This window comes from Megascapheus bottae, unplaced genomic scaffold (assembly GCF_031878675.1).
Source record: "Megascapheus bottae isolate mThoBot1 unplaced genomic scaffold, mThoBot2.hap1 HAP1_SCAFFOLD_302, whole genome shotgun sequence".
Classification (NCBI taxonomy): domain Eukaryota; kingdom Metazoa; phylum Chordata; class Mammalia; order Rodentia; family Geomyidae; genus Megascapheus; species Megascapheus bottae.
Genome location: NW_028327512.1, coordinates 2,007 through 28,100, shown reverse-complemented (window position 1 = coordinate 28,100; position 26,094 = coordinate 2,007). Strand labels below are relative to the sequence as shown.

The 26,094-nt window shown below is 38.2% G+C and overlaps 2 pseudogenes; both read left to right on the top strand.

Moving 5' to 3' along the window:
* The first annotated feature begins 5,415 nt into the window (after window positions 1-5,415).
* Window positions 5,416-5,883, top strand: LOC150039713 (destrin pseudogene; annotated as a pseudogene).
* Window positions 5,884-6,082: 199 nt separating this feature from the next.
* LOC150039712 (DNA replication complex GINS protein SLD5 pseudogene) lies at window positions 6,083-6,779 on the top strand (annotated as a pseudogene).
* Window positions 6,780-26,094: the final 19,315 nt, after the last annotated feature.

Genomic DNA, 26,094 nt, shown 5'->3' with positions numbered 1-26,094 from the left:
TTTAAAGGGATATTCTACACCAGTTTTATAATGAAATGCTTTTAATAAACAACTAAAATATTTACATTTATGTTTCATGAGTTTTTCACCTTCACATCCAGAATATATGAGGAAACAAACATACATATACCATACACCAAGTTTTGAATCTTTAGTGTAATATTTACCTTTCACATAAAATTCTAACCCTGACTTGATGGTAAAAGACTTTTCATCCACTAAATTAAGCACATACAATATGAGGGGCCTGTCCTCAGCTGTCAGTTCTCCATGAACAACTGGAAACCTAGTCAAGTCATTATATATTGGCCAACCCAATTCCCAGAGCAATGAAATGAGATACATCGGGATAAACACAGGCCCAAAAAGATTCTCGTGTCTTCATCATCATCTCTTGATATAGACATCTGACACGCAGTTGGGCAGAATTTTGTTTAAGGCTTGAAATACACCTTGGAGGTGAGCCATTATAGGAAAACATATTTCAAATTAAAACTTCCCTAAGGACTAGTCTTTTCTCATTCTGAGAGAGAGAGAGAGAGAGAGAGAGAGAGAGAGAGAGAGAGAGAGAGAGAGAGAGAGAGAGAGAGAGAGAGAGCGAGCAGGGGGGGAGGGAGGGAGGGAGGGAGAGAGAGAGAGGGGGAAGGGAGGGGGGAGGGAGGAGGAGAGAGGGGGGAGGGAGGGAGGGAGGGGGGGAGGGAGAGAGGGGGGAGAGAGGGAGGGGGGGAGGGAGAGAGAGAGAGAGAAAGAGGAAGAAGAAGGAGGAGGAGGAGGAAGAGGGGGAGGAGGTGGTGGTGGTGTAGGAGGAGGAGGATCAATGCTGGTGTTGTATCCTCTAGCTGGAGATAATGGAGCACCTGCAGAGTAGTTTCTTACTGGGGCTTCCATCAAAACACTGAATTGTCTTTGGCCACCACAATAGATTAGGAATAAGAAGAATTCTTGATATTTATTCTTAAGACAGCTAAGGTTTTAGAAAGGTAGCTGCAGATATTACATCCAATGCATCTTAGAAAAATATCAAAAATCCTGTATTGTCATCAATACTTCCAAGAAAGTTCTCTAATCTAAATCACTTTCCTTTCTTTGACTATACTTTCATGTGTGTCTGTACCTACATTCATGTTAATATCTATAAGTATACCTAGGTGAGTGGTGCATATATGTTCAGAACATACCCTTCATTGTTGTTAAGTTCATCACGTTTTGTTGTGGTATCAGACAAGATATCGCTACAGGATGAAAACAAAGCACATTGTCAGGTATCTTCTAGACTTGATTACATATCCCCCCATATTTCTCCAATAACCATCAACCAACCCTTCAAAAATGTTTTGTTCTACTTCTATGTATTTCAATATATTCTGTAGTTTATCTAGCTGTCTATTTCTACTGGAATTCCATCATGGGATGATAGCATGCAGTAATACAATCATTTCTTTTTTCCCATGTATTTTTTGTAATTAAGAGAAGGGTTACATTATATTCACCAGATTGAAGGTGCATCACTTCACATACATTGATACCCTTTCTCATGTCTTGGTCCCCATTTCCCTCCCCTCCCCCCAGAACATTATCTTGTTTTCCCCCCTTCCCTATCTGTTTTCAAATAAACAAATATATGTATATACAATATATTAGATAACAAGGTGAAATACTGTAACAATATGAGATAACCAAGGGACAGCAAAAGAGATGAGAGATAACAGTACATTAAGGACAACAATCACTCATTATATGGCTTTTGTTTCTATATCCTGGAGGTCCTTTCATTTAGTGTCATATGACATGGACTTATGTATCTAGGTTTTGTTCTATTGTATATCTCTGCTAGGGGAGCTCAAGGTTTCTACTGATTATGACAAATGAGGGACACCATAGAGCCTATGTTCCTTTGAGTCTGACTTACTTCACTTAATATGATTTTTTCTAAGTGTTTCCATTTCCTTCCAAATGGGGTGATGTTGTTCTTCCTGACAGCAGCATAGAATTCCATTGTGTATAAATACCACATCTTGTTGATCCACTCATCAACTGAGGGGCATCTGGGTTGGTTCCATTCTTTGCTATGGTGACTAGTGCTGCAATGAACATCGTTGTGCTAGTGGCTTTAGTATGTCCTTGTTTCTGGACGGTTGGGTAGATGCCAAGTAGTGGAATTGCTGGATCATAGGGGAGCTCTATGTCTAGATAAGTAGGACTGTGTTAAACTGCAGAGCTTCTGTATGGCAAAGGACATAGCTAGAAAATTAACTAGACAACCTACAGAATGGGAGAAGATCTTCACTAACCATACAACAGACAAAGGCCTCATATCTAAAATGTATCAACAGCTCAAAAAAAATGAATCACTTCAAAACTAATCTCCAAAGAAACAACCATCTAGTAAACAGACGAACCAAAGACTTAAGAGTCTTCTCTGAAGAAGAAATATGAATGGCCTATGGACACATGAAGAAATGCTCGACATCTCTGGCCATAAAAGAAATGCAAATCAAAACAACTCTAAGGTTCCACCTCACTCCACTTAGAATGGCCGTGATTGAGAAATCTAATAACAACAGATGCTGGAGAGGATGTGGACAGGAGGGATCATTACTCCACTGTTGGTGGGAGTTCAAATTCCTTCAACCACTATGGAAAGCAGTATGGCATTTCTTCAAAAGACTAAACAGAGCTCCCCCAATCATTTCTTATGTGTATCTATTAAGACTTCCTTTATACTCTACAAAGAAAACCATTTGTATAATTACATTGTAATAGAGAAGGAAAAGAACAATTCTGCCTTTGTGCTGTAAATGTTATTTCCTTTGGAGAAAGCTTGGGGAGTGCTGGGATGATACTTATTCTGTGACTGTTGAGTGGAATATTAGGCAGATATGTGCTTCCATTGGCTATATGTCATCGGTTGAATCGGTTGTGGATTCTATGGAGAGGATCGAACATGGTTGTCATCCATCTCCTCTTTTATGTGCAGCGGTGTCTGTTGTGTGAAATTGGGTGCATTGAGGCTTAGCTGCCTTTTGTTGCTAATCATTGCAGTATCTTAGCCACATGAAGTCACTTTCATCTTGTATTATTTTCAAGTTTTCTTTGTTACATAGAAATACATTTTCATTTTCTTCCTTTTCAGCTCCATTCTGGGAATACCTTTTTCCATCCTTTCACTTCAACCTGTACTTGTCTTTGCTAAGGAGGTGAACTTCTTTTGGGGATATTTTTGTGCTGGAACTACTAGGGCTTCATCTTAGGGATTGGTTGCTCTTCCTTAGGTTTCTCAATCAATTCTGGTACTCTACCACTTGAGCCATACTTTCAGCTTTTTGCAAGTTAAATGGAAATAACAATCTCATACATTTCCTGCCTATGCTGTCTTTGAACCATGGTCTTCATGAGATCTCAACAGTACTGACCATTACAGGCATGAGGCACCATTGCCCAGAATCTGTGTCATCCACCTTGACTGAGATAAAAAATACCAGGTGTATAGTATTCATGAGGTACATAGTATACATGATTCCATAATTTCAGCAAAGCAGTGCCTATATATATATATATGTATATGTATATGTATATGTATATGTATATGTATATGTATAAAAACACACACATGGAGAATTCTTAGGTGAGTCTCCTGTCTCCTGGAATTTATCATTTGTTTAGATATAAGACTCTTCTTGGGGTGGCTACATAAAGACAATCGCATTTGGAACAGCATGAAATAGTGGTAGGCAGGAAGCAGCGGTGACTTCAGAAAGTTCAGTGAAGCTAAGAATCCTACAAGTGCTCTTCCCTCTCAGGTAGTGTTGTCTCTATGTTAGGTGGGTGCCCCAGGCCTTCACAAGTTCCTTCATCATTCCTAATGGAGCTTCTCTCACAGCCCTATAAAGTCTTGATATGTCTTCACAGAGATGAAACACTGAACATTGGGTTTTTCGGATGTTTTGCTTTGTTTAGTTGGTTTTGTCCTTCTAGTCCTGGGTCTTGAACTCGGGGTGTGAGCACTGTCCTTGAGCTGTTGCAATCTATCCCTCTACCACAACCTACCACTATAGCAGCACTTCTGAGTTTTTCTATATGCATGTAGTACCTAGGAATCAAACCTAGGGTTTCCTGTGTGCTAGATAGGCAATCTAATAGTAGACCACCCACTCAGACCAGTTGTTTATTTTTTTCTTTTATTTCCTTTCTTTCTTAGTTTCACTCCCTTCCTTCAATCCTTCCTTCTTCCCTCCCTTTCCCCATCTCTCTGTCTCTGTCTCTCTGTCTGTCACTATCTGTCTCTCTCTGTCTGTCTTTTTTCTTTCTTTCTTTTTCCATCACCTGGCTTGATACTTGATTTTTGGGGAGAATGCGGTGGGCGTTGGTCCAGAGTCTTATACTCAGGGCTTGGCTGCTCTCCCAGAAGTCTTCAGCTCAAAGCTTGTGCTATGCTCCTGGAGCCATAGCTGCACTTCCAGTTTTCTGATGATTAATTAGAGTCTCCTGGAGTTTTGTGCTTTGGTGACTTTGAACTGCAGTCCTCAAATCTCAGCCTCCTGAATAGCTAGGATTGCAGGGGTCAGCCAACGGCACCCAGTGATACTTGATAATTTTTTCATGAAATATATTAACTGTGAAGTGAGATGACTCAAGACTTGAGCTGTGGCATTCACAATCAAATCAAATGTCAGTGACAACATTGATTTGTCTTTTCAATCAGCTGCAGTTTGGAGGTGTAAATGCCCTCAATCCACCCAGTTTGCTGATTCCTTCATCTCATCCATTCTTCAGCATGATCTTGAAGCTTCTGTCTCAGATAGGATTCAGAAACCATAGTCCTGAGGCAGGAGCTCGATCCTTGGGATTAGAATTGTGGCCCTCACTTCACTTGGTAGAAGCACCATAGCAGAAGCACTCTGGCAGGATAATGAATACTTCTAGGATTTTAGTTTCATTGTTTTCTGCTAAAGAGTCTTCCGAAAACAGTGGAGCCTCCTACATCCTATTACCTCCAAATAAAATAATTAAATCACTACTGCTTTGTAAAACTTAAGAGAACTTTAATCTCCCTGAGAGAGTCCACATGAAGTATCTAAGTGACAAATGTAGGAATGATGATTAACTCAAGAAGAAAATCACCCCCCCTTCCCTCCTCCCCCTTCTTCTCCTCTTCCTGCCACTTTCTCTTTTTCTTCTGTGTCTTCATCCTTTATGTCTTCCCTTTGTCCAATTGTCTTTCTCTTGCATTGTAATGGGGATTGGACCCAAGAACTTGCCCATGCTAGACACTTAAATGATTGCTACACATATCCTATCTCAAACCAAAGACAGAGGAATAGTCTGTCCCGCTTCAGTGAGGAAAATGCTCTGAAGTCTAGACACTGGCCGTCTCCCTTTCCAGCCCTTCCAGTCCCTGTGACCACCCCAGCCAAGATGGCCTCTAGAGTGCAAGTTGCTGAAGTGTGTCACATTTTCTATGACATGGAAGTTTAAAAATTCTCCACACCAGAATAAAGGAAGAAAAGGAAGAAGGTTGTCCTTTTTTGTCTCATTGCAGACAAAACTTACATCATTGTTGAAGAAGGCAAAGTAATTTTGGATGGAGATGTTGGTGTTACCATAACTGATCCTTTCAAGCATTTTGGGGGAGTGCTTCTTGAAACAGGTTGTCACTATGCTTTGTATGATGCAAGCTTTGAAACCACAAATTCTAGAAGAGTTGATATTTTTGTGGGAGCAAAAAAAGTCAAATGGTCTGTGTGAACTCCATGCCATTACAAAGAAGCTTCATGGCATAAAGCACGAATGTCAAGCAAATGGGCTGGAAGACCTCAATATGCTTGTATTGCTGAAAAGCTAGGTGGTTCATTAATTGTACCTTCTGAAGGGTGCCCTGTTTAGGCCATCATTCAGTGCCACAAATTAAAGCTTCCATGTTTAATGTTATCCTCTTGCTACCTAAGTAAAGCAAATTTACCTAGGACAGGGTTTTACTGGGGGGAAGCTGCCTTGTCATCTTCTAGAGTAAACTAAGATATATAAATATGTGGGGAAAATAGCCATAAATATATCTAGAGTCTAAAGTTAAAAACAAAATCTTGGTGCAGGAGTGCGGGAGTTGGATGGCAGGAGGTGAGGTTCCTGGTTTCAGAGAAGATGACAGAGGAACTGGATTTCATAGGGCAAGACTCAGTGAGGAGGTGGTCCTAACTCTTGCAGAGCTCATTGAAAGGCTGGAGCAGGCCTGGAGGATGCAAAATTTGCTCCTGAACTTCTGGAAAGCAAGTGTGAAATTGTAGAATGCGTCACAGAACAGCTGGATCACATGGAAGAAAATCTCAAAAGAGCCAAAAAGGAAGATCTGAAGGTTAGTATACATCAAATGGAGATGGAGAGAATCCTTTATGTCCTTAGCAGCTGCTTGCAGTATTGACTCACAATGATAGAGAAGTTTTTCCCTCACATTCTAGAGAAGGAGAAGACAGGATCCTGAAGGGGAACCTTGCAGCCTTTCTCCAGAGGAATTTCCCTTCACCAAAGGGCACATGGCTCACAAGGACATTCATCTTAAAAATGTCACCTTAAAGCACATGCCTCCCAACTTACAGAAGGTGGACCTCTAGAGGGCAGTTACCAAACTAGATCCAGACTCATATGTGTTTCTGAGAGTAAAAGAACAGCAATAAAATACTTTGGTAGAACCCGAATCAGATGAGCAGATGGATTGGATGAGGACTCCCAACACTTTATCCAGTATTGTTCCTCTGATTGCTTCTGGAGCAGTGCAGCTAATTTAAAAATAACCAAGTGTGAAGACACAGAACCCCAGAAAACATGAGAAAGCCTATGCCACTACATGCCTCAGAACACTAAGGAGCTATTGCTCCTGACAGCAGGCTTTTCTCCCATTGCTGTGGGCCAGTAAGAATGGCAGGAATGCTACACTTCCATCTCAGCCCGCATAAGTGGGTGGGGCCCTTGCTCTTTTTGTTCTGAATATGAGGCAAATAAACAAGTCTGTATACCTTCTTTTCAAAATAAAATTCTTTGAAAAATAAAGAATAATTCTTTAAAAAAATCTTAATTGTGAGAAGACTTTAAGAACAGTGTTGAAAGACATCTATGAACACTTGGATGCCAATACAGTGATCTCCGTGTTTGCTTCTTCACACACACACACACACACACACACACACACACACACACACACACACTGTACTTTCGATCTTACATTTTAATTGGTAATCCACTTGTAGGTACTCTTTTGGTTTCTACTTCAGTTTTGCTAAAGAATAAAAAGGAATGCAAAAGAAACCATGTCAGTTTGGGTCAAGTTAGTTATAATTATGTTTAACTAGCAAGCTGATCTTCTAAACTTTACACGTAGCAATCTACCATGTCATCTGTTCTAGAAAATGATTCTAATTGATCATATCAGGCCTGTGAAGACAAGATTTCAACCTGGTTATAGTTCTGCATGCCTGTAATCAATGCACACTGAACGCAGGAGAAGAAAGATCATTCCAGGAGAGCTCAGAGTACCTTGAGACCATGGATTAACAACAGCAGCAAAATGCCAAAAGATGTATTGTTGAACTTCTTATTTTTACTACAATAGGACTTTATAGGCTAGCAATGAGGACCTCAGAAAATAGTATTATAAAAGTATCTTTATTAAAAAGTGAAAGATTTATACAATCTGAAGAGAAACCAAACTACATGACTCTGATGACAAAATGCCATAGGAAGAAAAAGTATCATCATATTCATAAAAATCTCACCATAATGTGGAATTAGGCAGATAGGCTCACAAGATGACCTAGGACTGGTTAAAGAAGAGCTTATGTGTGATCCTCGACTTTGCTCCACAAAGTATTCTTTCTTTAGCATAAATTTTCAGTCAAAAAAACTGATTACATATGAACCAACCGATTTTCACTGCTCATGTCATATTGCTACTTCATATGACACCAAACATATTAGTAGCTAAAATCAGAAGATAAGTGAATTCGGTCACCATTTAATTAGAATAAAAATGATACGGCTTGAGATAAGTGCCTTCCCAAGCAGGCTTCTAAATGAGATCACATCCAACTTCCACTCACCACACAGCCATGTGAGAGGCATGTGTGACAGGCTGACCCTTCCTGATGCATGCTTCTTTCATTTTCCTAGCAGCACTGGTGTTCCAACACAGGATCTTTACTTTCTGCCATGCGCTGCATCATGCCTGCCACCAGTCCTTTCATGGTGTTGGTGTTTCTTTGTGTCCAATTGCTCAGCTCCAGCCATGTGTATGTGCATACTTATGAGTACATGTGTCTGTACATATATATATATATATATATATAATATGAACATAAACTTCCACCTCTACACTTGTCTTGGTTTATATCTTACCTTTCTGTCACATTGCCATCATCAGGTGCTGGACAAGGATCATGTGCAGTTGTGCTAAAGTAACAAAAACACCTATGGTCACATATCACATGAATACGGAAGAGTTAAATGCTGGGTCAAATTCTGATGCAGGTCCTACATTCATGCACTGTTTTCCCTATAACTGGTTCTCTTCTCACGTTGATTTGAAATAAATGCAACCTTACAGTTTCAGACCATGAAGAAATACACTTGATGACACAAAAATGACAGTTAGCATGACTGGCATTCTGGGAGTGAGTGTGTTTCTAGTTCAGTGTGTCATTAAGGAGGACAGGTGCAAGGTCATCTCCAAAAGAGAAAACAACCACATTACTCACCAAGCCACCAAAGAAATTTGGCCTCAAATCACTAAGGGGAAGGCGGGCTCGTCGACTATCCATGACCTTCCTCACATCTAATCAAAACCTCCAGTTTTTCCAAGTAACTACAGTTAGATGAGAAAAAGTAGCTACAGACTCATTTCTGATCTGAAAACTTCAGTGTCCTCCATTCACATGCTGGGGAAATCATCAGAGTGACTTGGAGCAAGGAACTTTTGTGTAGTCCCTCTATTGAACATTTATTCCCATGTCAATCCATCACTTTGAAACTTATCAACCACTTTTCCATGCAAATAAGTGTATTAGGGGAAGGGAAAAATTTAATCTGAGACAATTAGATAGAACAAAATCTTTATGTTCGTGACTTACAACTAAGTGAAAGCAGTGCTCTTAGCTTTTTGTGTTTTCTCCCCAATGGCCCTCTGTGTTCTCAGTCCAAATTTCCTCTTCCTTCCTAGTTAAGTTCCAGGTTCTCCACTCCTTGTGCCAACTTTTTATTGCCATCATTATAAATATCTACCTTGCTCTAATACTATGTGTGGCACGAGGTCTAGCCTTTTCAGTGTGTAACAGACTTGGATAAGAACAAGTCTTGCATGGTGGCAGAGGAAGACACAGTGCCACTGTAGACACTAATTTCACAATGTCAGGGCTCTGAACTATCAGGGATACATGCATGATCTTGATCTTATACATGCAGTTCTGTGCAGACTCAGTAGCCTCTATTTTTGTTTCTTTTACTTTTCTGCACATCGGATCTGCTCCTTTGGTCCAATCAATTACAGACTCACAAGTTGGAAACGTCATGTTTTCTAGAGGAATATGTTACTAATGTTAACAATGTACTTGAAGCATATTGTCATGACTGAGTCTTTCTCCAACGCTTCAATGGTATTAGAAAAGAAAGTGATCCACAAATCTCTCAGGGGCTGAGATCTGAGCACCATGGTTCAAAGCCAACCCAGCCATGAAAATCCATGACTCTTTTGTCCAATTTACCACCAGAAAACCCAAGGTGGCGCTGTGGCACAAGCGGTAGAGCACTAATAGCCTTGAGCTGAAGAACTTAGGGACAGCACCCAGTTCAAGCCAATGGATTACCAAAAAAAAAAAATAATAAAAAATAAAAAGTGAGAGAGAGGGAGAAAGAAAAGTATACCATAACCCAACAAATCTACCTATTCTAGTAGATAATGACTTCTTGTTCACGTTCAACTCACTTCAGAAGAACTCAAGACTTACATATCATCTAATTATCATCTAATATTCCCTGCTGCTGCTCCTGCTCTTCAGATAGGAATAAGAAAAAGCAATCTAGAAGTAAGGCTCCCCTTCAGTATGAATGTGGGCCTTTCAGGGTTTAAGCATTGAAAAGAAGGAAGGATCACCTCTTAGCTACTGGTGCTAGGCCTACTTTTTGGTTTCAGCAAAGGATTCCCAGGTCCCTTGCCACATTCGGAGTAGCTGACAGGCACCGTGATAATCTAAGAATTTGGGTGCTAGTCGTTGCCTTCATAGCACACCATGAGCGAGTGTCTTTGGACAGGTTCTATCATTTCTATTGAGTTTCAAAACACATCATGATTACATTCAGTATTGATAAGCAGTGCTTGTGTACCCTGAAGATATCATTGTGCAAAACGAGTTATCACTTACATGACAAAAAAAATCAACTCACCAACTACTGATGTCTTCATTGGAATGAACTATAACAGCTCTTAAGCCACTATCCTCACTGTGGACATATTAAAAACACACAATAATTAACTGGGAAAATGTGGGAATTAATCATGCATTTTTTTCCAGAACACTAAGTTAGGAAACTAAGGTCTTATGAATGCAACACAAAAATGCTGCCAACAGAGCTTCATCTCTACCATTTTTGTCCCTGCTACTCCTGCCACTACTGAGATCTCACCCCAGAGCCCTGTCCTTGCTACTCCTTTGCTCATGGTATGGTGACAATTTGGGCCTATAATGAGAAATGCTAATCTAAGGGTTTTGGGTGCTAGGATTTGTCTTCACAGCACACCGAGAACCACTGTCTTTTGATCTGCTCTATCATTTTCTACTTAGTTTGAAAACATGTCATGATTTTGTGTGATATGAACAGGCAGTCCTGTGTGCTCTGAAAAGTCATCATTTTCCAAAACGATTTATCAATTAGATGAAAAATGAATCAACTTACAGTAAACGAAAAAAAAACTCTAGAATACAGAAACAAGAGCTTTAACTTGTGTGATTGTTGTTCTTAATGTAGTATGTTATTTCTCTTTTCCTTTTCCCCCTTAATTGTTAATCTCATATTGTTATTGTATCTGAAAAGTTACCTGGAATATTACATATGTTTATTTGAAATAGGAGAGGGAGGGGATAAAGCAAGTTGATTGGAAAGGTCTAGGGGAAGGGAAATGGGATGAAAACATAAACAGGCCTATCAATGTGTGAGAAGAAATTCACCTACTATCTGGGGAAAATAAGTGTAAGCACTCTATACATAATCCCCAAAATAAAAAAAATTAACTCACGCAGTACTGATGTCTTCGTTTGAATGAACAACAACCGTGGTTAAGTTGCTGTCTTTGCTGTGGACAAATTGAAACATATAAAAACTAAGTAGGACAATGTGGGAAGGAATGTTGTATTTATAACAATATTAGGTTAGAAAACTATAGCTTGTGCATGCTACACAGATGCTCTGTCAAATGTACTATGCCTATATCTCCTCTGTCTCTGCCAAACTTCTCTCCAGTACTGAACTCTGAACTCAGAGCCCTGTCCTTGCAACTCCTGTAGTGATGGCATGGTGATCCCTCCTACCTAAGTCTTGCCTGTTCAATGACACTTCCCCTTAGGATTTCACCAGAATTGTAGATGGATGTGTAGACTTGGGTTCACAGGTGTGATTCTGTCTACAGTGGAGTGAACAGCAGAGGATAGCAATATGAAGCCTTCCAGAGTATTCCTTCTGGCAGAAGTCCATCTCCACTGAATGAGCAAAATGCATTGCATGTGTGAATGAGGAAGAAAAGACACAGTGATAAACAAGAAAGTAAAATATTCCTGGAGCCATAGTATCAGAATATTGCCACTCTGCCACACACGTGTGGACATGATAGATCTCTCTCTCTCTGTCTCCTACCTCTTTCATTGTAAACATAAATTTATTCACAAACCCTGTATTCACAGATGTGAGCAGTAAGGAGCTTGACATAACGCTGTGGAGCCATCTGTCTATCCAATCGAAATGGTGCCCATAAAGTACTCGCACTGTCACAAACCTTACAACAACAGTTTTGAAAAGTTGGCATTAATGCACAATGAAAATAATATGTATAATTTAAGATCTAGGCCTACAGAAAGTCTATAACCATCAAAGAACTGGACATAGCCACCAGAATATGGAAAGGACCGAACAAACATGTAGCCACTTCGATCTGACACTTGTATTTCTTCACCTGTGAAGAAATTGTTATGGCAGGAAATAAATGCATAGGATTCTGTGTCTTTGCCATCAGACCAAAGGAACACAACCAGTTGTAGTAGGATCTCATACACTGGCAATGTGGGGGGTTTTAGGCGTTTCCCTTCACTGCTCCCTACAATAGCAAAACACTTTTATGCAACTCATTTCGCATTTACTCATCAAAATGGAAAAGGGGCAATCTGACAGACAGAAGGTACACTGACAATATTTGGAAACTACCCAGAAATGATCAATCTGTTTCATAACATTTATATTTATGTATGTTTATCTACTTGTAGATATCTGACCTTTGCTTGAATTCTTCCGTCCCAAGATCTGGTGGGTCATTTTTATCCAAGCTAAAGAGAATTAAATTATAGATAATCAAATACCATGTGCAATCATAGTTTTACGTTTTCACTCAGTGTAGTAAGTTAATCTAAGACTAACAAATTTGTAGAAATCAAAACTTTTACATATTTAGCTAAATGAACAAAGGAATTTAATTTGGGGTAGGGAAGTTACATTTTATCATTTCAAAAGAAATATTTTATGCATGGTCAAAGAATTTTTCTCTCTTAGTAAACCTAATACACTGCTCCCTACAAGAGCAAAACACTTTTGTGCAACTCATTTCTCATTTATTCATCAAAATGAAAAAGGAATAATATGACAGACAGGAGATACACTGACAATACTTGGAAATTTCCCAGAAATGATCAATATGTTTCCTAACATATACTTATACACGTTGACCTATATGTCTATATCTGACCTTTGCTTGAATTCTTCTGTCCCAAATTCTGCTGGATCATTTTTATCCAAGCTAAAGAGCATTAAATTATATACAGTCAAATACCAAGTGCAATCATAGTTTTACTTTTTTACTTAAGGTAGTAAGTTAACCTAACACTAACAAATTTGTAGAAATGGAAACTTTTACATATTTATCACTTCAAAAGAAAGCTTTTATGCACGGTCAAAGAATTTTCCTCTCTTACTAAACCTAACACACTGATTATTGGTATCATGTAGTTTAATTGTACATGCAACTCACTTCAGAAGAACTCAATCCATTATACAATCTGATTTTCAGCTTTCTAAGTCTGCTCTTCTCTCTCCTTCCTGTCACTAACTTGGCTGATTTCTTAACTGCTTCTCACCAAAAGACAAGAAACTACAGCCTAAAAGCTGGACTCTCATCATACCTGAAAATGAGCCTGTCTACTAAGTACCAGATTTCTAGAGAAGGAAAGAGGCCCACCAACATTTTCACCTCAGAAACACTGAGACCACCTCATTGTTCCTGACTGGGACTCTCTCCTCCATTGTCTCAGTACAAGTTGCATGTAGGAAATAGGTAAATAAGGTAGAGAATAGGTAAATAAGGATACGGTTACTATGTTTTACTTCACAGTATACCATGACCAAGTATCTGCTGCCTGACACTATCATTTTCAATTTAGTTTCAATACAAGAGAAGGATACATGAGGACACTGATCAGCTGTCATATAGATTGGGTACTAACCTCACCCTAGAAGTGAATTTACACTCAGATGACAGAAAATTCAACTCACCAAATGTTAATGCTTGGGTCACAAACTGAAATGGCAGTTAATGCTGTGTCATCTCTAAAAAATAAAATAATAGAAAATCAGCCACAGAAAATCAGTTGGAACATTTAGAAGAAATCAAACTGTTTCTACAAGGCTGTGTACTAAAACCATAACTGTGTTCATCTGAGGAACATGCTCTGCCACTTGAGCTACATCGCCATCTCCAGCTCTTCTGTTCCCTCTAGCTATTTGCTCTGGTACTATGGTGTGAAGTAGGAGACCTGTACTTAAATGAAAAGCAGTATTTCCATTTTACAATAGAATGGATTTGAATCTCTTCAGGAACTTAAACATGGAACTTAGAAAAGTAAAGTTTTCACACAAGATAGAAGAATTGTTCCCCCTACCACAGTACCTAATGCCATCTTGTATGACTTTCAATGCAATGCAATTCAAGGGAGCTCAACCCGGAGGTCACAGCCAATATTCTGCTTCCTCTGTTCCTTCTATTCCCTTCTTATTTTCAACAATCGTGGATGTCTTTACTGACTTACTTGCAGAGAGTACCAATGGGTGGCAGGCCAGAAGCAGAGAACTCTCCACTGCTAACCAGGACAGAGAGAACTCCCTCTCCTCTGGAGTCTCAATCCTTCACCCAATTTGCAAAAAGAAAGAATGGCACAAAAAATTGCACTTCCCTGACCTTCCAAATGGTTCCCACAAACATGGTGCTTAGTTTCTGTACAGCTTTCTACACAAGTCTGTCGACATTTGGGTATCTGACCACTTAGGGCTGTCTTGTGTGCATCCATGTGCATCCTGCTAGTTACTATCAACATCAATAATTAAATTGCACACAGTCAAATACTGTGAGAATTCCAAAACCTATTTTTTCTCCCCAAATAGTTATAACTGCCTGAAAACTAACTCTACATATACTGTATATGCAAGGGGGTATTTCGTGTGCTTTCCTAAAAATATGGCCTCTCATGTCAATGAAATGTTCACCTGTGCTAAACAACCACTTATGCAAGATTGAAATATTCTTTTCCTAAACCACTGGTAGCACTGTTTTTATGGGTTTCCTTATCTTCCATTTCCCTTGCTATGGAATTAATCAAGCTGATCTACCACCTACATTTCTGCTTTCTCTCTTCCCTCCATGCTGGCACTATTGTTCTCTATCCATCCAGCCTCTCTGAGTGATAAAAAGGATTTGTATTTCATGAGTTATTCGCATTAATATCCAGAATATATGTTGGAATGATCGCACAGACATGCTTTTACTATTTAGTAGTATTTCACATTCACATAAAATTCTAACCCTCACTTGATGGTAAAAGCCTTCTCATCCCCTAAATAAATCACAAATGGTATGAGGGAGGTGTCTTCAGCTGTCACGTCTCCCATGAACATCTGATGTCCTAGTCATTATATTTTAACCAGTCTCCTTCCCACAGCAATTGAAGGAGACACATCAGGGATGAATACGGCATGAAAAGATTCTCTGGTCTTTTCATCACCATCTCCTGAAATAGACATCCAGCACATAACTGTGTCAATTTTTGTTTAGGCCTGAACGTGAACTTAGAAGTAAGGCATTTTTGGATAATATATATCAAATTAAAACCCAGTAATGACCAGCCTTTACTCATGCATTCTGGAGGAACGGAGGGAGGGAGAGAGGGAGGAAGAAAGAGAGGGAGAGGGAGATAACCATCCTCTAGCTAGAGAAAACAATTTCAATAGAAAGAAGTTTCTTAACCTGCAAAATCTTACAGCAAAACAATAAATTGTTTTTGGCCATTAAAATAGATTAGGAACAAGAAACATTCTTCATATTTCTTCTTAGAAATAGCTAACATTTTAGAAAGGAACTACTGATATTATGGCCAAAGTAAATTAGAAAAATATCAAAGACCTTCAATTGTCATCTACACGTACGGGTCCCTAATCTCAATTACTTTATTTTCTGTGACTGTCCTTTCATGGATGACTGTACTTACATACATGTAAATATGCATAAATACACATGGGTGACATTGTATGTTTATTTGGACCTTACCCTTCATTGTTGGTTCCTTTGTCAAGTTCAGTTGAGGTATCAGATAAAATATCGCTAAAGAATGAAACCAAAATATATAGTCAGAGGCTCCAATGATTTTCTACATTTGATTACATGTCCCTCCTTTCTTTCTTTCATAACCCATTAAATATTCAGATTTTTGTTCCATTTCTATGTATTTTAATTTCTTCTATTGTTTACTTCCATGTCTATTTCTAGTTGAATTCCACCATAGTATGATAGCACATGGTAATATTATCTTTTCTTACATGTCCTGTTAAGACTTCCTTTAGACTCTGCCAAGAAACCTCTTTGAAGAATTACTACGGAGGAGTATTAGAGAAAGGAAAAGGAAAAAAGAGAATAATGCTGCCTCTATGCTCTAAATATTATTTCCTTTGGGGAAAGCTTGGGGTTGCCTGGATGATACTTATTCTGGGACTGCTGGATGGAATATTCTGCAGATATGTGCTACCTTTGGCTCTGGGTCTTCAGTTAAATCTGGTTTCTTGCGGATTCTTTGGAAAGGAACTAACATGGTTGGGATCCATCAACTCATTTATGTTCAGCGATGTCTGTTGTGTCAAATTGGGTGCATTGAGGATTAGTTGCCTTTTTGTTGTTAATCATTACAGTGTCTTTAGCAAAATGAAATGACTTTCATGTTGTAATACTTTCAAGTTTTCTTTGCCAGATAGGAGTACATTTACATTTGCTTCCTTTTGGGTGCCATATTGGAATATCTCTTTCCATCCATTCACATCAAGCATGTGACTGTCTCTGCTAGGGAGGTGGACTTCCTTCTTTCTCTTTCTTATTATGTTTCTCTGCAGGTACTATTGGGTTTCCTCTTAAGGCCTGGGTGTTCTACTTTAGCTTTCTCTATTAAGATGAATACTCTACCACTTGAGCCATACTTCTGGCTTTCGGGAAGTAAACTGGATAAGAATCTCATAGGGTTTCCTGCCGATATTCCTATTTAGAATGCCACTGCTTTGTTCCAGAAAGGATTCTATCCTTTGGTTGACTGCATTTGTAACATCTTGTGAAGTGTAGTTGACATAATGACTAGAAGAAATTCTCCTCATGACCTGTTCCTCCCTTACCCTAGTTGTTATAAAGAAGGAAGAAAGATGTGCATTTGTCTCTCAGTAGCTGGGCTGTCATGCCTGTGTCTTAGTTGCTTCCCATACTTCTTATTTCACATTTTGACATCTGTTGGTGTACGCACAAATATATTTCTTTCCTTCATGCTGCCTTTAGAAATATGTGTGGATATATATATGTGTATATATATGTATATATATATATATATTCAGAGAGTCTTCCTAGATTTGAACTCACATTTCAGTACTAGATCCCACATAACATTCTACAGACACTTCTTCCAGGATAAGAAAGTCTCATCATAAGGCACAACTATACTCTACATTTTCAGTCAAATAGCTACCTACTTTATACATGAAGTGATCAATTTTCTCTACTGCTATAACGCTGATACTTCATACTTCAGTATACATATAAGTAATTAAAATCAGTAGATAAATGAAGCTAGGTCATCAGTTTGATTCGAATGAAAGTATGTTGTTAATGATTACTAATAGTGGAACTGTCCCTTACTTAACAACAGTTTCTTAGTATTACCATATATGCACATGAAGGCATGTATCACTTGGAAAGTTAGAGTGTAAATTCTGCACCCACACAGATTTTACTGATTATTAAATCTTTTAACCATATGCTTCCTGTTGCTCATTAAGTTAACTACTGCCAGTAGTAAAGAGTAAATTGATAGGCCAGATACACAAAGAAGAAGAGAATAAAACTTTCTCTACACTTTCTCCAAAAAACAAAGGAGGAAAGAAACAAGGATACAGTAAAGAAAAAGAAATGTGAGCAATATGTCCCTTATGATCAAGCAGAATTTGGGTGATACGGACTATTCTCTTTAATGAAAGATGCCAATGGTTTTAATGGTTTAAATATAATGAATTTAACCTTGACTCAATGATACACTGCCCACTAAACTCGCATTTCATGAGTGAGTATGGAATGGAGGAATTTATTTCTGGAAAACAATCAAATGTAAGCAATGACAGAAAATTCTTGTTACGCAGTTAAAAGAACAGCACAGTAAACAGTGTAAAAGTATCAAGACTGGCAGGAAATTTTGTGAACTATATCAAATAAACAACCATGGCAGCACAGATATCTCCTGATTTCTGCTTTTCTGAGGTGTTATTCCCAAAGAAGGAAATTAGTCATAAGTTCTTGTCTCTAGACTTTCTTTATGGAGAACTCAGGTTAAAATATATAAAACTAACAAAAATAGAAACCCCATCTTGTTTTCCCCCTCCTCTTCTCTATTTCAAATAAGTGTATTAAAAGGGGGGGAAGGGAGGTTAGCCTACTGGTAGAGTGCTGGCCAAGCATGCAGGAAGACTCAGTTTCGATTCCTCTGTACCATGTACATAGAAAAAAGCCAGAAATGGTGTTATGGTTTAAATGGAAGAGCTCTAGCCTTGAGAAAGTCCAAGCACATTGCCCAGGCCTTGAGTTCAAGCCCCAGGACCGACAAAAAAACAACAACCATGAATAGACATTGTAACAATATAGGTATATAGTGCAGGAAACTGCTCTTCTATAAAACCAACAGCATGAAATCTTCAAGGAGACATACACTTGAATGACATTAGATGCATTCTATCCATTGCTAGTAAGGAAAGATCAGTTAGACAAAAAATATCAATCAAAAAATATCAAAGTTTACTACAGTCCAAATTTGTTTAGAAGACACTTGAAAACATTTCATCTTTTAGCTGAAGAATATATATTCTATCAGAAGATCAGATGCTGAGCTACTAACCTAGTCTGAAGAAATCGAAAAACAAAATTGAAATCAAAAGTGTATCTTACTTTTTTCAATTCATGTGGCTTCAACACTAGGCCTGGGCTCTTTCCGTGAGCTCTTCAGCTCAAGACTACTACTACCCTGTCCCTAGAGTCACAGCACCACTTATGGTTTGGCTAGTGGTTAATTGGAGGTAAGAGACTCACAGAGTCTCACAGGCCAGGGCTGGATTTGAACTGTGATCCTCAGATCTCTGCCTGCTGAGTGGCCAGAATGACAGCAGCAGTGTATCTTATTTAAGGACATAGAGCTACAAAAATACTAAAGGTATTAGAGATTATATTAGATATGAAAGTTAACTGATAAGTAATTGATCAATCAGAGGACTGATAAACCAAGAAAGTAAGTTTAACTTACTTAAAGGAAATGGGAAAAAATTGATACTATTGCAAAACACACTAACTTTGATGTGGTAGTAAAGCTGATATTCCAGATGTGTAAGATGGAATAGTAGTCAGAGATAAGGCGTTGCCAGTGTGGGTAGAGGGATTGTGAAATGTCCCTTGCATTGTGCTGGTGTTTTATCAGTGTCTTACCTCCTGGGAACTACAGACAAATGAGAGTACCTTTTTGTTTCAGAAAAGGATTCCCTGCGACCTTGGCTCATTGTGAGTAGCTGACAGGCACCTAGGGATTCTAGGTGCTAGTTCTTGACATCACAGCACTCCATGAACCACTCTCTTTTGATCTGCTCTTCATATCCTGCTTAGTTTCAAAACACATCTGGATTACATATGATATTCATAGGTAGTCCTCTGTATCCTCAAAAGTGACCACTGTCCAATTCTGATTTATCACTTGATGACAAAAAAATCAATTTACACTAAATGAAAGGAACTTTAAAAATGGAACCAAGAGCTTTATTTTGTGTGATTGTTGTTTTCAAGGTACTATGTTATTTCTGTTTTCCCTTTTCCTCTTTATGGTTAATTTCCTATTGGGACTGTATCTGACTTTATTATCTGGTATATTGTATATATTCTTATTTGGTTATTTGAAATAGGAAAGGAAAGGAGGGAAGACAAGATGATTGGGAGGGGGTGGGGAAAAGAAATGGGGAAAAACATGAAAAAGAGGAATCAGTTTGTGACAAGTAATCTTCCTATTACCTGACGAATGTAAGTGTAACCCCTCTATACCTTGTCACGACCAAAAAAAAAAATCAGCTCGCACACTACTTATGTCTTCATTTGAAGGAACAATAACAGTTGTTAAGTTGCTGTCCTTGTTGTGGACATATCAAAACATATAAAAATTAAGTGGGAAAATGTGGGAGGAAATGATACAATGTTCTAACACTACTCGATTTGAAAACTGTGGCCTTGTTTTTCTACACAGGTGGTCTGTCAAATGTACTATGTGTCTAGGTCTTCTGTCTCTGTCAACCCTTCTTTTCCTGAGGTCAGAACTCAGAGCACTGTCCTTGCTACTCCCATGATCATGGCATGTTGATCCTTCATGCCTAGGCTTGCCTGATCAATGACCCTTCCCATTAGGCTTTCAACAGAATTTTAGATAGATGTGCAGACCTTTGGTTTAGAGACGGGGCAAATAAGACAGGATAGCAATAGAAAGCCATCCAGGGTATTCCTTTCTGCAGAAGTACATCTCCACTGAATCAACAAAAGGGTGCACTTCATGTGTGGATCAAGAAGCAGAGGCCCAATGATAAGCAAGAAAACAGATTAATCCTGGAAACCTGATTTGGAGCCCCACTACTGCACACGTGTGGACACACACTCTCTCTCTTAGTCTCCTAGCTCTTTCATTGCAAACATAAATTTATTCACAAACCCTGTATTCACAGGTGTGAGCAGTAAGGAGCTTGTCATAACGCCGTGGAGTCATCTGTCTATACAATATAAATGGTGTCCATAAAGTATTCACAGTGTCACAAACCTTAGAACCACAGTTTTGAAAAGTTGGCATGAAGTTCACAATGAAAAAGAATAGATATAGAGAAAGAGTATACCCATCAAAGAACTGGACATAGCCAATAAAATATGGAAAGGCCCGAACAAACTTGTAGTCACTTTGATCTGACACTTGTATTTCTTCACCTGTGAAGAAACTGTTATGGCACGAAATAAATGCAAAGGATTGTATGTCATTGCCACCAAACCAAAGGAACACAACCAGTTGTAGTAGGATCTTATACACTGGCAATGTGAGTGGGGGGTTTAGGAGTATTCCTTCACTGCTACCTAAAATAGCAAAACATTTTGTGCAACTCATTTCTCAATTACTCATCAAAATCAAAAGGAGTAATATGACAGACAGAAGGTACACTGACAATATTTGGAAACTACCCAGAAATGATCAGTCTGTTTCATAACATATATATTTATGTATGTTTTTCTATTTATAGATATCTGACCTTTGCTTGAATTCTTCTGTCCCAAATTCTGTTGGGTCATTCTTATCCAAGCTAAAGAGAATTCAATTATATACAGTCAAATACCATGTGCAATCATAGTTTTACTTTTTTACTCAAGGTAGTAAGTTAATCTAACACTGACAAATTTGAAGAAATTGAAACTTTTACATATTTAGCTAAAGGAACAAGGTATTTCCATTTTTTCCCTAGAAAGGAAATTCGTATGCAGGAACTTATATTTTTACCTCTACAAAAGAAAGCTTTTATGCATGGTCAAATAATTTTTCTCTCTTAGTAAACCTAACACACTGTTTATTGGTATGTGTTAGTTCATTTGTACGTGTAACTCACTTCAGAAGAAATCAATCCACTATACAATCTGATTTTCAGCTTTCTAAGTCTGCTCTTCTCCCTCCTTCTTTTCACATACTTGGCTGTATTCTTAACTGCTTCTCACCAAAGGACAAGGAACAACAGCCTAGAAGCTGGACTCTCATCATAACTGTCAGTGGGCCTGTCCAAGTATCAGATTTCTGGAGAATGAAAGAGGCCCACCAGCTCTTTCACCTCAGAAACACGGAAACCACCTCACTGTGCCTGACTGTGATTCTTACCTCCATTGGCTCAGTAAAAGTTGCATGTAGGCAATAAGTAAATAAGGTAGAGAATAAGTAAAGAAAGATACGGTTGCTATGTTTGAATTCACAGTAGACCATGACCAAGTATCTGCTGCCAGATGCTGTCATTTTCTATTTAGTTTCAATACAGGAGGAGGAATAATGAAGACAACGATCAGCTGTCATATAGACTGTGTACTAAACTCACACCACAAATGAATTTACATTCAGATGACAGATAACTCACCAAATGTTAATGCTCGAGTCACAAACTGCAATGGCGGTTAAGGTTGTGTCATCCCTAAAATGTAAGTAAAAAAAAAAAAGACACAGAAAATTGAGTTGGAAACTGTAGAGGAAATCAAACTTTTTCTGCGGGCTCGGTACTAAAACCATAACTGCGTTCATCCTAGGAACAGGTTCTGCCACTTGAGCTACAGCTCCATCTCCAGCTCCTCTGTTCCCTGTAGCTCTTTGCTCTGGTACTCCGGTGTGAACTAAGAGACCAGAACCAAATGAAAAGCAGTATTTTTATTTTACCACAGAAATACAGTTGAATCTGTTCAGGAAATTAAATATGGACCGGTTTCATGCAAGGTAGAAGAATTTTTCCCAGTACCCCTACCATAGTACCTCTTGACATCTTGTACGAATTTCAATACAATACTCTTCAAGGGAACTCAACCTGAGATCATAGCTAATATTCTGCTTCCTCTGTTCCTTCTATTCCCTCATTACCTTCAGTAATCCTAGATGTCTTTACTGACTTACTCTCAGATTGGACCAATGGGTGGCAGGCCAGAAACAGAGAACACTTCATTGTTCACCAGGACATTGAGAATTCCCTCTCCTTAAAGGAGCCTCAATTCTTTACCCAATTTGTGAAAACACGGAATGGCACAGAAAAATTTCACTTCCCTGACCTTCCAAAGGGTTCCCACAAACATGGTACTTAGTCTCTGTACAGCTTTCTACACAAATCTGTCTACATTTGAGTATCTGACAACAAATGGCTCTTGTCTGTCAATGTATGTGTATTCTGCTCCTCATTATCAACATGAACCATTAAATTATGCACAGTCAAATACTATGGAAGTTCCTAAAGAGACTTTTTCTTCCCAAATTGCTATAATACCCAGAAAATGAACACTACATATACTACATATGTAAGGGGGTATTTCCTAGAAATGAGGCCTCTCCCTCCAATGAAATGATTACCTGTGCTAAATAAAAACTTATGTAAGATTCACAAGGAGTTCTTTTCCTATGACTCTAAAGCACTGTTTACACTGTTTTCGTGGGTTTCCTGATGTTCCGTTTCCCTTGCTATGAAGGAAATTGAGCTGATCATTCATCTACATTTCTGCTTCCTCTCTCCCTTCCTTGCTTCCTCTGTCTGTCCAGCCTCTCTGATTCATAATAGGATTGGTACTTCATGAGTTATTCACCTTAAACTACAGAATATATGTGGAAACTAACACACAGACATGCTTTGGCTATTTAGTAATATTTGCCTTTCACATAAAATTCCAACCCTGACTTGATGGTAAAAGACTTCTCATTCACTAAATAAATCACAAATGCTATGAGGGAGCTTTCTTCAGCTGTCACGTCTCCCATGAACATCTGAAAACCTAGGTAAGTCATTCTATTTTAGCCAGCCTCCTTCTCACAGCAATGGAATGAGACACATCAAGGATGTACATGGGCGTGAAGAGATTTGCTGGTCTTTTCATCATCATCATCATCGCTTGAGATAGACATCCATCACATAATTGGGCAAATTTTTGATTGGGGCCAAAAACGCACCTTATCAGTAAAGCATTTTAGGAAAATACATAACAAATTAAAAAGCCCCTAATGATCAGCCTTTACTCATTCATTGAGAGAAAGAGAGAGAGAGAGAGAGAGAGAGAGAGAGACAGACAGACAGACAGACAGACAGACAGACAGACAGACAGAGACAGACAGACAGACAGACAGACAGACAGACAGACAGAGACAGAGACAGAGAGAGACAGTGTGGGAGAAAGAGAGAGAGAGAGAGCGAGACAAACAGACACACACACAGACAGACACACAGACAAACAGACAGAGAGACCACCTTTAACTTGTCTTATCCTCTGACTAGAAACAACGGAGTCACCAGAATGTGTAACCTGCTGAATCTTACAACAAAACACTAAATTTCTTTTGGCCACCACACTAAATTAGGAAAAAAAGAATTCTTTTTTTTCATATATTTTATTGTAATTAATAGAAGGTTACATTATATTCACCAGATAGAAGGTGTATTACTTCACATACATTGATACCCTTTCTCATGTCTTGGTTCCCATTTCCCTCCCCCTCCCCCTGCCTCTCATCTTGTTTTCCTCCCTTTCCTATCTGCCTTCAAATAACCAAATATGCATATGTACAATATATCAGTTAACAATGTGAAATACTGTAATATGAGATAACCAAGGGACAGCAAAAGAGATGAGAGATCACATAGTACATTAAGGACAACAATCACTCATTATATGGCTTTTGCTTCTATATCCTGGAGGTCCTTTCATTTAGCACATTCTATATGGCCTTATGTATCTAGGTTTTGTTATATTGTAAATCTCTGCTAGGAGAGCCCAAGATTTCTACTGATTATGACAAATGAGGGAAACCATTGAGCCTATGTTCCTTTGAATCTCACTTACTTCACTTAATATGATCTTTTCTAAGTCTTTCCATTTCCTAACAAATGGGGTGATGTCATTCTTTCTGACAGCAGCATAGAATTCCACTGTGTATAAATATATTTTGGTTATTTTTGCAAAAACCTTTTTAATCTATATCCTTTCAATTCCTACATAAAATGTGAAATATGTTTGCTTATTTCTATGTAGAAGTATAGAAATTGCAACGTAAGTGTAGATAAACCTGATGAAAATTAACTGCTTGTCACGATTATATCATTGAACATTTGAACATGGGTTATTTCTCCTTATATTTCAGTTTCCCTTTAAGATTCTAAGGAATCTTTAACAGATTTTAGCATGTGTATCATATTATATACTGTATATATTTTATTATTTATTCAACTACCATATTTCAGAATCTATATCTTGATTATTTCTTGTGAGTATAAAGAAGTAAATGTTACTTTTATTCTAATATTATATAATGAAACCCATGCAAATTCACTTAAATTTATTTGCTCTTCATAGACGTCTTAGATTGCTTTTAAAGACTGCTTATATCTTTTCTTTAAAAACATATGTATACTTTGCCTCTTTCCTTATACTGTTGATGAGAATCTCCTGTACAAGACTGAATAGCTTAAGATTAGAAAATTGAGTGTTGCTAGATAATTATAGGTTGCTTTGTAATATTTTCTACTCTTTCATATGTAGTTTATATATGCATATATAAATTTATTTAATTTAGAAATATTAATGTCTTAAGGATTTTGATGCATTTTGTCTTATTGTAAGAAAACACTGTGCTTTCAGAAGTTGTTATTAAAAGGGTGTTGACTGAAATGTAAAGTAATGGAACCCTGATCCTCAGAACTCAGCCTCCTGTGTAGTTAGGATTACAGTTGTGAGGCACTGTGCCTAAATATTTTCTTTGTATGTGGTACCAAAAAATCGAACCCAGGTCTTTGTGCATGGTAGGCAAGCACTCTACCAGCAGGCCATACTCCTAGCCAGGATCTAATATTCTTTTCAGGTAATAATGCCTGGCATATAATAAGTAAGGCCATAATACAGTATTTAAACCAAAGCATACATTAATTACTAATGCCATCGGGAAGGACTTCAATATTTTGAGCCTATATTATTAAAGAAGATGAAACAAACAGTTCTAACAGGTGCACTTTATTTTCACCCATTTTCCAAGCTCAGGTGTGTCTTTGAGTTCTGCTCCTGTTGATCATGCTGCTGGATCACCAGGAACTTTAGCCTACCTGCAAACAAAATAATCATATGTCCTGCCCTGAACATTGTCTTCTATAAATTAGAAGAAAAAGCATTTTATCTTCATTACTTTTTAATACTCAGGCTATGATTTTCGCAGGCTATCTCAGTGTCTTTCTCTTTTTTTTAATTTTTTTATTGTAATTAGTAAAAGGGCTACATGATATTTGCCAGATAGAAGGTGCATTAATTCACATACATTTATACTCTTTCACATGTCTTGGTACCCATTTCCCTCCCCCCCCCACACCCCCCACCCGTCTTGGATTTCCCCCCTTCCCTATCAAATTTCAAATATCCAAATACAAATAAATTCAATATATCAGATGACAAAGTGAGATACTATACCAATATGAGATAACCAAGGGACAGCAAAGGAGATGAGAGACAACATAGTA